The 14,847-nt window shown below is 42.1% G+C and overlaps 1 protein-coding gene across 4 annotated transcripts in view; it reads right to left on the reverse strand.

The window, feature by feature from the left end:
• FSTL5 (follistatin like 5) overlaps window positions 1-14,847 on the reverse strand; it is a 300,362-nt gene that overhangs the window by 242,239 nt on the left and 43,276 nt on the right. The gene's annotated exons all lie outside the window — the stretch shown is intronic.

Raw genomic sequence — 14,847 nt, forward strand, 5'->3', positions numbered from 1 at the left:
CACCACTATATTTATTATGCTTAATGCAAATATTTAACTTCCATAATAATGGAACATATTACTTGTTTATTTAAAATATCTGAGGATACTATTGAGATCTGCAATATTTTACTGCAGCAGCAAACAATATCATGATGCTACACTAACCCCCCCCCCCAACAACACACACTCATGCTGAAATTGTGATAAAGTTTCACCATTAGACTATACTTACTCAAACTTACAAATGTTCTTTGGCATTTCTGCATTGATTTCATCATACAAGATTCTCTCCGGTTTAGTACAGAGGTAAAGAAACTAATTTAGTTAACAGTATGACCTCAACAAGTCCTTTACCTAGAACAGTTTTGTAAGCGGATTTGTTGCACATTTAACTAGCTCCCTCTTTTGAATGGCTTAGCTAAATAGAGCAAGGAGTTTCTGACCTTGTAATGAATCACAAGCCCTCCTTTTCCACACAAGCCATGGAAAGTGATTCGCATGTGCAGTCTAATTGCGTGTTTTGAGGGAGAGTTTGAACCCAGAAAGAAGTGCTTAAGTTTTAAACAGCTTTATTTAATAAATAAATACTGCCCCTTCAGTATATGATCCTTTCCTAATCTCGTATGCCTCCCTACACAATACGTTGCCTTGTCAGCCCTCTGTATTAATGACGTCTGATTTGTTGCGCTGGTGTTGCCCAGAGGCTACAATGAGATTATGTCACGCTGATCCTTCCTGCATTACAGGCCGCCAGATCCCCTGCTCCTAACAAATGATGCTGATCATAGGTCTGGCTGTATCACTCAGTCTCTAGCCTCTGCTGCCTGCTTCAACAGATCCTGTCTACAGGATCCCCAGAACACACTCTTCCCTCTAAGCTTCATGTTCCTCATCTCTCTTTCCCCTCTTTCCAACTCCCCATCCTCTTTTCTCTTTAATTGCAACCAGGGATGGATGGACCACTGACTTCTGAGCCATCCCAGTTCTTAGAACAGAGAGGCCTAGGTCTCCCCTGTCCCATTTTCAACCAAAAACAAACCCGTGTTGCAATAAGAACCAAACACAACAATACAAACACAACACATAGGCTAATAGTTAGTAAGAATATGTAAGTAAGATTCATGCTAAGGATCAGTGCTCACTAGATAGTGTAGCTGCTATCTAGTGAGCACTGATCCTTAGCATGAATCTTACTTACATATTCTGTTGAAAAATGTTGGCTGACGAAGACTATTACGAAACAGTAGTATCATTCTGGAGACACTGTCCTTTTGAGACGTCTTCCATTGAAACTTTTGAAAGACCATTGAGAGACTTTAGTTTTGAAACTTTTGAGATGTCTTCTGTTGAAACTACTGTATTGTGAGACTGTCCTTAGATATCTGTTTTGAACACATGGCTTGGCGGTCCTCGCTACCACACTGTTATATTGTACATATGAAGTTTGATTGGCTTATTCCTATAATTTGAATGATATCATTATTCTATTATATACTGTCTACGAACTATTAGCCGACATGTTGTGTTTGATCTGTCCCATTTTCAGGCAGATTTTTAAGGGAAAATACTTAACATTGGCAGGAATTATCTCATCCAGAGGCTCATTCCCCACCATGTAGAAACTGGAGCTTTAATGCGGTGGCACCTATGCTTTGGAACACCTACCTATTACATATCAGAGAGGCCCTATCTGTAGTGGTGTTTTGGTGCCTGTGGAACATGTTCCTTTTTCAATAGTCATTTTTGAGATATTTTGTGGGAAGCAATTCATAAATGGAAACAAACAAATAAATAACATGCCTAGAACCGTGCATTATAAATAAATCTAAAAACAACTTACAATGTGGCCTGAGAGCTTTCTGCACTTTTTAAAATGTTTTTTTTTAATTTAAACACCACCATTTTTAGCTGCTTTTCCCTTATGTGATTTGCGATTCTACCTGACACCACAAGTGGGAGGTGAAAAGAAGCAGGGAGAGGCAGGACTGAATCATTGTCCAGTGAGAACTGGGAAGAGTAACTAGCTTGGCGAAAGAACTGTATGCCAAAACGCTTTTCCTGGTTGGAGACCAGAATTGTAATGTGTGGTGATGAGCTACCTGAAATTAATGAGAAGCAGCATGGGAAGGGGGACATATGACTGGGTTGGTTTGAAATTGGGTATACATTGGCTAGAAAGGGTTTTAACCATTGCCAACTATTTAAAATCATTTAGCTATTTCCAAGGTTCTGTTGCTGGGTTGTTGTTGTTGTTATTGTTGTTGTTGTTGTTGTTGTTGTTGTTGTTAAAGTGTTGTCAGGCTCTACTATAGTTTTATCTTGTGTGTTTTCATAAAATGACATTTTATGAAATTTTCATGGGTTTTTACAATGATGCATTGTGTTTTATATACTGGAAGACATCTTGTGAGGACACAGTCCTAAAAGTCCACAGTTTCCTCTCTTTAATAAATAAAATTAATCTCCCCCAGGCTTGCTCCCATGCAAGTGTGCACAGGATCTCATCCAATAAATTTCAGAGTAAACATGCATAGGACTGGGCTGTGGTTTACCACCTCCACTCCCCCAGAATGAAACTTGTTAAAAGATATTTCAATAGTCTCTGAGGAAAAAATACTGTTTTCCAAATTACACATAATTTATACTCCTACCCCCCTGCATGCACAGGTACAATTTGGCATCCACACAATTCCCACTGTGTAGTTAATAGCTACAAAATTATTAATGTTACTTATTTCCCTAAAACCCTTCTCTCAGAAATAGCATTTTAGTGTCATTTTTTCCTTTTAAGTCACATAATTTGTACTTCCTTTTTTTCTCTGCTTCTGCTGGGAACAGCCAGATCTTATCAAGTCAAATGCAGCAAATTGTTCATAGCTCTCTGCAATAACAATAGCATCTATTTTAAAAAATAACTTGACATAATAAATCTCAGACAAGGACAAGAATTAGACAATAAAATCCAACTATATCTAATCTTCATTACCAATTATGGACCCATGTATACTGGAGCTGCTTCTTGGGGAAAGAAATTGAATAAAGGAATCATACATCTCCCCACCTGCACTGATTAACAAAGAAGGAAATTCAAAATTTTCTAGGGGCGAATTGTTATTTACACTATTCCTTTTAAAAGGGCAGATAAGGCAGTGGTGTAGCTGTATGGAGAAAAAGGTGGATGTGCTATAAATATTAATAATTTGTCTCTTTCCTTTGGTGAAGTGCTGAATAAAACCTTAACAGGACAAAGCACATTCAAATAGGAGATTTGATGAGAGATTATATTATAGTATTATACTGCCCACTGTGTGACATTTCAGAAACTCAAATACAAAATTAAGATGGTATCTTTTTATGAAGTCGGAGCCTTTCAGGTTTATTTTATGTGTGAAGCCTGCATTTCAACTAGTAAGGCTGTGCAACCGATTCAGGCCAAATCAAATTGGGCTAAATAAGAGCCAGTCCGGAGCAAGTTCTGTCAACCAGGAGTGATACAGAGCAGTTTGAAGCTCAAAACACACTGTAAGAAAGCCAGACAGTCTGTCCCCAAAGTGTTACAATTATAATTTCCAACTTCATATAAGAAGGATCCCAAGGGGGTGGGGTGGGAGACTAGATTGCGCTCACTAAAAGCTCCTGTTTCCAATCTAGAGCTAGAACTTGACCAACACGCACGAATTCTAGTGCCTGCTAACCTCTGCCACCCTTTCCCTGCCCGCCTAGCTGCTTTTCAGTGGAGCTGTGCACAGCTCCCCCAATCCACCCCATGGCTCCAATCTGGGGGGTGCCATCAGGCCCACTTTCCCTTGGCCAGTACAAGGATCACCTGCCTCAGACCCAGTCCCAAATAAGTTTGAGAGGTCGGGCTGATGTTCAATAAAACATGGCATCTCCCTCTCTCCTGACTGAAAGCAGGATGTGTGTGTTCCTTCACAAGCAGCTAGGCTGTCTGTCTTTTTTGACTTAGCTACCTGGAAGATGGAGGTGCACCTTTCAATCAATTTGTTTTTGTTTGTTTTTCCATCATCATGGAACAGGTCAAATTAGGAACATGAGAATTGGTGGGATTGAACACTCAACAGACTGTACAAGATTTCAAGGTGACTAGCCAAAAGAAGCTCACTGGAAGGACAGATCATGAAGCTGAGGCTCCAATACTTTGGCCACCTCATGAGAAGAGAAGAATCCTTGGAAAAGACCCTGATGTTGGGAAAGATTGAGGGCACTAGGAGAAGGGGACAACAGAGGACGAGATGGTTGGACAGTGTTCTCGAAGCTACGAACATGAGTTTGACCAAACTGTGGGAGGCAGTGCAAGACAGGAGTGCCTGGTGTGCTATGGTCCATGGGGTCATGAAGAGTCGGACACGACTAAACGACTAAACAACAACAACAACAACAAGACAAAAGAAACTAGCAGATATCCAATTTTGTAGGATTAGTCTCACCTGGAAGGGCTACCATATCACTAAGGTCCAATGCAAGTGAATGTGTGTGCCAAATATCCTAATTTCCAAATCACAATTCAGATCCTGCATCCAGAACTGGTTGGATTACTTTGGTCTAAAACAGAGTCTAATTCAACCTATGAAATCAGATCCCAAAGCAGTCAGTCAATTATATTACAGCAAGAGCCAGCAATGCAAAACAACACAACTCCAAACAAAAGATCAGCAATACAGACCCCAAAGCAAACTGGGGTACCTTGTACAGCCCTACTAGCTTGTAAAAAATAAAACGCTATAGCTACATGGCCAGGAGTTATAATTTATTACCAGAGTTTTAAACTTGAATACACCTCCCAGTACGTAGAGGGTAACAATTATGTATCCTGCACCATCTACTTTGTCACTTTCTCTCTCCCTTAACCTCAAATTGACACTTTTAGGTTCTCCTCCATCAGGAAGCCAATATATATCTAATATTTTTGCCATGCTAATAGCCTGATCTTATGTTCTTATCTTATGTTAAGCAAGCTTTGAATCTCTTGATCGACATGCTGCGAATTGCAAGCTAAACTTTCTGCCTGCACCAGATATACTGGAGTCTCAATGCCAATGGACGCCTCGTTTATTTAACTCCATTCACTGTGCTGTTACAGCAGTGGACACATTGTCCTTTTATATCAGCATTACAAGAATGTCCTTGCATTGTGTAATCTTCTTAATAATAACTTCTTGCAACACACCTTAAGGACTCTTGAAAATACTTCTCTCCTTAAAACTAGTATAAAATGTCAGCAATTTACATTGGCAATGGGAGTTTGGTCTTTCAAAAGGCAAATAGAAAGGAGCTGGACAAGTCTACCCTATATTCCTAAAACAGCCACTTCAACTGTTACATTACAACTCAGAAATGCAGCACTGTAAGATTGGCTTGTCAACGTGATAAAAATCAATTGACGGTGTTTTGCAGTGGGCAACACATTGAATTTGGTTGTGGAAAATTTTAATTCCAACTGCTGCTTATTCAATAAAGATCACCACCTAGCCTCAAGTGTGGCACTCCCTAGCAGCCTAAACTCAAACATATTACCGTAAGCTTCTCAAATTGAATGACAATGTTTCCAAATTCAAGTCATAAGCAACTGGACATGTCAATTAAGAGTTATATATTTTATTTCTTCCATTACATTCAATACTCTTGAAATCTACTTGGGTGGGTGGATAGCTCAGTTGGTTAGAGTGTGGTGCTGATAATGCCAAGGTTGCAGGTTTGATCCCCATAGGGGACAGTTACATATTCCTCCATTGCAAGGGGTTGGACTAGATGTTTCTCAGAGTCCTTTCTGAGAATTCTATGATTCTATGACTTAGTTGCCCTGTTGCAGAAGGTCCTTTTCACACAGATTCTAAACTATCATACTCAGTAAGCTGTATCCAATAGCAACTTGCAGCTAGCAGAAAGCACCTGCTTTCATGCAAGGCTAGGCACCCTACTGTTCTTGAGAGCTGGAGCTCTCCTGGAGTAGGATGGGATATGGCACAGAGGGGAGCAGTATGAAGGGGAAAGGGTGAAAAAGAGGCAAAAACAGCACCACTGCATATGCTGTAATATATTGAGGGACCCTCTTGAAATATGCTTTAGACAAATATCTTTATATTTGTGGAGCTTGTGTCATTGAGATTGAGAATGTTTCCATTATGTGTTTTATTGCAATTTTAGAGTTATATTGAACCCAGGAGGAAATCAACTAAATTATTGCTTGAGCGTTTGGCTCATTTTGACAACTAAGCTAAAACATTTCACCTTCTATCTCAGAGAAATAGATTACGTTAAGAACTGAAATATTTGCTGTTGCCATGCAGAAACTGGAGAACAAACTTTATTGCAAGCAATGTCATAAGCTGCAAAAATGCATGTAGCTGTAAAGAATGTGTTCCTTTAAACATGTGGACTGCTTACACGAAGTTTGCTTTTTTCACTACGGAGGCAATCTTAGATTAATTTGCAGAGATGATTCAGTCTTGCAATAATAATCCAGTTGCTTTGAGTGATATCAGCTTAAGCTACCAAGAATGTTGTGGGTAAAATCAAGCAAACTCCTTGATGATGGGCAGGATCCCTGCATGGTAAATAAATCATATCCACTTGAGTATTTCTTATCTATTTTATCTTCATGTTCATGTCTTTTCCAGAGAATACCAGAATATGTCACACCTGCTGCACTTCCTGCAGTGATTAAGACTGTATTGATTTTTAGATTCCCGACACACTCACATGCTTTTCAATGATGTCTTTGTTTTGTTGATCCTCTGTCAGGTACTCCCCCCCCCTGTTTAATTTGTGCCCTGGGAATTTTCTGATGCCTTGGAAACTTGCCTTGCAGTTTTTAACCCCTCCAAATTGAACCCATGAGTATAGTTTGCTGTATGTTTTCTCTTCTGTTTTGAACAGCTCCACCAGCACTCAGATCAGAGAGCAAACACACAACATGATAAAAATGAAACATATTCTGAAATTACAGGAGACAATCAAAACAATTGGCACCTGCTCTATTGACACTTGGCATATGTCATTCTTCTTTCGCTAGCTTTCCCAAGTCTCCCATGTTACAAAACTAGAATTTATAGATGAAATTTGCACTCCCTGCTATAATCTATGTTGTGCCACCCAATACCCCTTTTCCTTCTCTGGAACACAACATTATCCTGTAGGACACTGCATCAGTAGTAAAGCACTATCTTTACCATGATCACTCCTAGATACACTGGATAATATTGACTAGCTTATAATTTACTCTGGAGGAGTCATTTCGGTTGCAGTGAGATTGATGTAGTACAATCATACCTTGGATCCTGGTTTCTGAACATTATTCCGAACCCGAACATCTGACAGGGCTTCCACGGCTTCCTGCAGCCAATCAAAAGCTGCACTTTGGTTTCTGAACATTTTGGAAGTCGAGCAGACTTCCGGAATGGATTTCATTTGACTTCCAAGGTACGAGTGTAGTTGATTTAGCTCTTTTAACTAGTTAATTAGTGCAACACTACACATATCTAATCAGAAGTAAGTCCCAATGAGTTAATAGAATAATAAAACTGGAGAGTTGGAATGGACCCCAAGGGTCATCTAGTCCAATCCTTGCAATGCAGGAATCTCAACACGAGGTCCCCCATCCAATTTGAAACCACACTGCACCTTTCACTTTGCAAATGTCCTAGCAGTTTTATGAGTGCAGAACTTGCACAAAGATGAATTAGTACAGACTAAAGCCTTCATACTCCCCTCCCCAATAGTTACCATTCAGAAAAACCTTATATTAAAATCTAGTTTGGGTTCGTCTGTTTGTTTAAAATTTCAATTTTAATTTGACTTCCAAAGTCGAACAACTCCACAATATTGTGATGACCCCACAATATTGATCCAGAAAGAAGTTATTTTTTAAAGAATGCATGACTCAAGAGTAAGCTTATATAACTCAGTTTTATGAGTCTGGGACTGGAAATACATGTTTTATACTGTATCAGTAATGTAGCATTGTGACAGAAAGATTTATAGAGGCATTTAAAGCATTGACAAATGCCAAGATTTATTTATAAAAATTACCACCTTCATTATGGGTCATTTTTCTACAGTATATCCACTGGTATGACATTAATTCTTCTTTCTTCGATTGCATGGGCACACACAGATTTTATTTCCATACTTTTTGTTATTACTTTGTTTTAATAAATACGGAGCATGAAATTCAGGTGTAAAAACTGTAATTATAAGCTCAAATTAGCAGCTAACACACCATTATGCTTATTTTGATATCAACAATTATATCAATAATTTATTACCATTATACTTGATTAACTTAGTGTACCAAATCCATAGCTGTGAGGATTAAAACTGCAGCAGCAAGAATAATTTTAGTCCGTCCCCCAGTCTACATACATTTTGGAACCACTGCTTAAAGTCACTAACTTTGATCCCTTTTATATAATCAACTAGTGTCATTGAGCCCGTTAAATAAACGGGCGCTAGAACATATGTGAGAGGAGCGGCGGGGCCGCGGCCTTCCCTCCCTCTCTGCGCTCGGCCGCAGGGCGCGCCGGGAATGCAAGTAAACGAACTCGCTCTCCTGTCGTGCCCCGCGGCCGAGCGCAGAGAGGGAGGGAAGCCGCGGCTCCGCGGCTCCTCTCACGGGCCAACAGGCGCTAGAACACATGTGAACTCGGCCACGGGACGCACCGGAAACGCAAGTAAAGCCGCTCCTCTCACGGGCCAGGGAGGGTTGTGAGGAGGAGGCGGCGGCGGCCCAAGATGGCGGCATTGGGCTCTGGGGCCGCGGTGGCGGGAGCTGGACTGGGCTCGTCCTTGTCATCGTCGGGTGGCACAGCGGCCGCGGGGGGCGTCGTGGCTGCGTCGTCGTCCAAGTGTCTCTGTGTTCCAAGTCCCAACAGCTGTCCGTGGGGCACATGCGCAGTAGCGCAAACCCAGGAACACAGGGACTGGACGCAGAGACACTTGGACTTTATTATATAGGATTGTCCAAGAATTGTTAAACTGAAATCCATCAATTTGTAGGGTTTTTCTTTCAATCCAACCCTAAATTTATACAGCTACCCCATTACACAAGTGGCTAGGTCATACTATCCACTGTGGATTCAGCAATGATCTGTTCATCTAAATTGTCTTATGGCATGGAAAAATACTCTTGGCTGAAGGGCTAACGTTCTCTATGGTATGATTATTTCATTATTGTGAATTTATTAATCACTTTCTGAATAAGCATATAAAGGTGATGTGCAATAAACATAGCACAATTCACAAAATTCACACAAAAAAACCACACAAAATCTATATGAAATAAACACCCATGGCAAAGACCAATTCATCCAGCTGATAAAAACCATTAGAACAAAAATGTCTTCAATGGTTTTCAGGAAGTACAGATTGTAAGGGCCTGTCATGTCTCAATAGGAATGCTATACCACAGAAGAGGAGCAGCCACACTGAAAGCTCTGCTCTGAGTTACTGTGGAACAGGCTTCTGAGTTCTTTGGGTTCTCCCACAGATTGCAGTGGCCTTCTAGGTATATAAGGGATAAGGTGGTCTCTCAAAGGCCCTGTACAGCTCAGGACCTTATATATCAGCATCAACAAATTGAACTTGGCATAGTATCAGCAGCCAGTGCAAATTCTGAAAGCAATGTGTCATAGTTTGGTGGTAGTTGGCCTCCACAAGCGAGCTATCCACTGCATTCTGCATCCACTTCAGCCTCCAGACCAACCCCAAGGGTAGCCCCACACACAGAGCATTGCAGCAATCCAGCCATGAGGTTACTGATGTATGGACAACCGTGCTCAAGCTATCTCATTCCAGGAAGGGCCTTAGCTATCTTACCAACAAAGTTGGTAAAAGGCACTCCTAGCCAACTGGCCACCTAAAAAAAACAGACCCCACCATTCATTTCATTTTCTTGGGTTAGCTTGTTCCATGTGCTTTTTGTGTAAAGGAAGCAAGCTGTAAATGGTAAGTGGCTGAAATGTAGAATCAAAGAATGAATCTGAAGGGGCCACAAGGGTCATCTAGTCCACCCCCTGCAATGCAGGAATCTTTTGCCCAATGTGGGGCTTGAACCAATGATCCTAAGATTAAGAGACTCGTGCTCTACTGATTTGAGGGTGTTGTTTACTACTTTGCTGCTGACCTTGTCCCAGAAGACCTTGTAGGTCTAAATCTGTGTAAACTCTGCAGTGAAATGTTCACTGGTATGTAATTTATATTTCTTTCAGAATTTATATTCTGTTTTTCAAAGCAAAAAACTCTTCACAAATTCTCATTTTTCTTTCCTTTTTGAAAGTAGGTATTATTATGTTCCTTCCCCCCACCCCACCCCAAAAAAGCTCAACTATTTTTGAAACAGAAAGTCAAAGTGTTTGAAGTTTGTTTGATATACACAATTCTGACTTCAAAAATATGGTTAAACTTGGTTCATACATGTTTCCAGCTAAGATGTGTGCAAACCATGAACATTTTCAGATGGTGGCCTACAATGTTACACTCAAAGGGTTAATTATGAAAACAGACCATTGGTGAATAATGCTCATTATAACCGATTGTTCTCCACAGCCATTTCAGTTTGTGCAAAGGAAGAAATAAAATGACTATGCACTATATTGCCTTTAAATAGCATAAATTCTTGGTTTTGTTTTCTTTATGAAAGTGTGCTTTATGATCTTCTTTGATGCCTCTTCTCCCCAACAAACGTTTTTTTAAAGTAAAGGCCGAAGTGATTGAAGTTGGATTGAGATGCACAATTCTAACCTCAAAAATATGGTCAAACTTGGTTTGCAGGAAGTTTCCTACTTATTATAAAACATGAACAAGCTGAAAACAGCCTTAGCCTGTGGCATGCATATAGCTAAGGAACTTGATGAGGAAAATAAAGGAGAATCAGAGTGGTGGAATCCAGGGACATAGGAAGATAGGGGCGTGGGGACGGCGCCCCCCGAGTGACGCGATCCCAGGGGCGCCATCGCCGCTGCCCGCCCTGCCCCAAAGCGCGTGCCCCGCCCCTGTGCACGGCGCGCCCCGCCCCAAAGCGCGCCACTACATCACTGCGCATGGCGTGTTGGAATATTGGGGTGTAAATCACCAATATTCTTACTATTGCCACTGGCTTCGGTAAAGAAGACAGCAAACAATCGTAGGTGCTAATCTACGTTTATTCAGAGAGTGTGTGTTCAGCCATCACTCTCCAGTTCAGAAGAAAGTGAAAGTAGAAACAGAACAAAGAACATCACATGACAGGAGATCAGGTTACAGCTTGAGCTCCTGTGTGGGAAAGTTACAGCAATCATATAAAGTAAACATTCATCCACATGCAGCATCTGTGCCATGCAGAGGATTTATGCTAACATCTCCCCTGAATCCTGAAATGGAAAAAGATGCAAATGTGAGAGCATCATTAAGAGAAGTGAACAGACAGTTGTCATAAACAAAGTAGGACTTTCCTGCTGTGGAACTCTCTGAGACTGGATTGACCAGCTTTGGCTTCCAGGGGACCAGAGCAGTTGCTCTGTTGACAGAAACAGTGTTGCGTTTGACAACCTGTTGTTGTGGCTTAGCCTGTGTGACTGCTGCCTGTTTTGGAGTTCTAAGCACAGCTAAATTTGCAATTGCTGTGTTGGCAAACTCCTGAGAATACCTCTTGGGTCCTCTTCTAATCCTCTCAGACCTGCGTGAGAGGTGCAAATCCTGTTTACTGAGATTCTCCCCCTCAGGACTTTTGGGAGAACTCTTACCAATGGTAAACAGTGAATCAAGTGCTTCTAGCACTTTTTCATCATCCGATGAAGGTCTGTTAAAAACAGCATGAGTTCCTTTGTGTATGACTGTCTCCCCTGTTTCAGAGCTACTCGGGGTAGAGCCTTCAGCAAAGGAATCATTATCACTACCACTTGTGTCAGTGTAGGAAGCATCAAAATCATTGGCACCTATGGGAAATTCATCAAGAACATATGTTTCTTGTGGCGTAGGAGTGTGTTCTACCTCTTGAGTAAGAATCACCTCATTGGAAGAAGACAACATAACTCTGTATTGACCTTCCTCAAAACCCAATAGAATGCCTTGGACTGGCTTGCCCTCAAGCGAAGCCACCCACATTTTGGTTCCAAAAACCTTAGTGTTGCTCACATCAGGCTTATGTTGGAACAGAATCTCATAAGGAGAACGCTTCTGTCCTTTAGGAACCTGTCTGAGCCACTGGTAAAGGAAAAATGAGATGCTTTCAGCCCACAGTTGTTCAGACAATCCTGAACTCAGCAGTTGCGCCTGCATGCCTGCTTCTAACTCAGTGTTAACCTTAACACATAAGCTTTTGTCCCAAGCTGCCTGAGTTTTGGCAAACTTGTGGTGAATGCCTTTGTCATCAAAAAAAGCTTGAAACTCCTGTGAAGTAAAAAGAGGAATGTCATTGGTCAATAAACATTCAATTTTACAACCATGTTTCAGTTCAACCTTAGCATGAAATTCAGAAAATTTCACAATAGCCTGCTGAGGCTTTTGCAGAGGATAAAACCACGTATACTTAGAGAAGTGGTCAGTTATCAGAAGATAATATTTGGCCTTGCCAAGGGACTCTGGCATAGGACCAAAAACATGAGCAGAAACGATCTGGAAGCAACGTGTTAGACCTTTCTTGCTTGGTTGCATCTTTGCCACCTTAGGCTCCTCTGGACCTGTCAAACAATCATCAACAACATTAAAACATGCATCACTTTTATCATAAGATAATCTGAAAAGGTTATCTTTGTCTCTGTGTCCCGTCAAAAGAACTTCTCCATCTTTAGAAATCGCACAGGTGCCCCTGTGAAAACACAGCTCAAACCCCTTCTCATCAATTTGAGAAACACTGAAAAGGTTTTGCTTCAGCTCTGGAACAAGATACACATTACTGATACTCAAATTTAGAGATTTCAGAAAAATAGTTCCTTTTCCAATGGATTTCAAGGAATTGCCATCTGCCTGTGACACGATGGAGTCCAGCTTTTCAAAAGACTGGAACAGTCTCTTGTTGTTCACCAGATGGTGCGAAGATCCCGAATCTATGATCAGATAAGACCCGTCGTCGTCTTGGTCATCAAGCTGAGTGAGCATTACAAGCATCTTGCGTGCTGTAGGGCCCTTGCTGCTGCCGCCGCCGCTGCTGCTGCCGCTACCACCGCTGCCTCGCCCCTTAGGCCCAGAAGCCTGTTGTTGACTTCCTGAGTCCTTCTGGGGTCGTCTGCATGTCTTGGCTGTGTGCCCAGGAATATTGCATAACTGGCATCTGACCACAGTTTTAAGGGCTTGTGCAGTCTCTGCAGATGCACCAGGTGAGGGTGAGTAGCGCTCCCCGTTGGCCTCCACCTGTGCGCGGGTCCTGTCCTCCTCATTAAGCAATGAAGCATAAATTCCTGCTGCAGTCATTTGCTGAGGGTCTTGAGCCCCCAGCTGGGCTGCAATAGCATTATAGGACTTGGGAAGGCTATTTAGCACTGTAAAGCAATAAATGTCGTCATCCAAATTGACGTTTCTGTCAACTAGCTCCTGGCGTAGTTGACGCATCTGATGCAAATGGGCTCTCAGGTCTCCTCCCTCCTTCAGACGCAAATTAATTAATCTTTGAAAGTATAACATTGTTGATCCGGTGCGCAACCTAAGGTGCTCGTCCCGAAGATGAGTCCAAACATCATAAGCATTATCTAAGTTCCGAATATGAACCAGCTGTGATGGGTCCAAATGCAGAACTATTGTTGCCCTTGCCTGTGCGTTGCGATTCAACCACCTTTGGCCTGGCAAAACGGGCGGTGCGTTCTGAATCAACTCAATAAGTCCTTGCCGGATAAGAGCACATTCCATTTTAACACTCCACGTTGCGTAATTTGAGTCATTTAACAGAGGACACAAACTCTTGGGTGTTTGATCTGAATCCCCGGCTTTAGCCATCTTGCTACTGTAAGCGTGCTGCTAGCTTCTGACTTCAAAGTACAAAGAAGCTGCAAATTAGGCTTTCGGCAGGCATCTGCAATTAAGCTGCCGCTTTAGAGGTTTTATTGCCGCTATAAATCAGTCCCGGTTACTCACTGCTCCGGTGATAAGGAACGCAGACTATCCGTGCACTTCCTCCCCTGGAACGCAGGAACCGGTGACTCCCAAGCAGGCGAAATTCCTCAGGATCAGCTGCTGCAGATTGAGGCCTGTTTACGTGCCTGTTTTCACGCTTTTCAGAGGTCCGCGGATCGAAACCCCTGCTCTGCTACCACTGTTGGAATATTGGGGTGTAAATCACCAATATTCTTACTATTGCCACTGGCTTCGGTAAAGAAGACAGCAAACAATCGTAGGTGCTAATCTACGTTTATTCAGAGAGTGTGTGTTCAGCCATCACTCTCCAGTTCAGAAGAAAGTGAAAGTAGAAACAGAACAAAGAACATCACATGACAGGAGATCAGGTTACAGCTTGAGCTCCTGTGTGGGAAAGTTACAGCAATCATATAAAGTAAACATTCATCCACATGCAGCATCTGTGCCATGCAGAGGATTTATGCTAACATGGCGCGCCCTGCCCCCCAGATGTGCACCATGTCACTGTGCATGATGTGCCCCGCCCCCAAACATGCTCCGCGCCCCACCTCCAGAACACGCGCCACGTCACTGGGGGCAGCGCGCCTGCTCTCTGCCCCCGGTGGTGGAGTATGAAGCTCTGCCACTGATGGAACCATCATCAAACTCAAGGACAGCTCAGTTGGTGGAGCATGAGACTCAGGGTCTCAGGGTTGTGAGTTCAAGCCCCATGTTGGGCAAAAGAGTCCTGCATTGCAGGGGTTTGGACTAGATGGCCCTTGTGTTACTTTCTAACTCTATAAATCTTATTCTGTTGGTTCTTGC

This window comes from Zootoca vivipara, chromosome 9, assembly GCF_963506605.1.
Source record: "Zootoca vivipara chromosome 9, rZooViv1.1, whole genome shotgun sequence".
NCBI classification, from domain to species: Eukaryota; Metazoa; Chordata; class Lepidosauria; order Squamata; family Lacertidae; genus Zootoca; species Zootoca vivipara.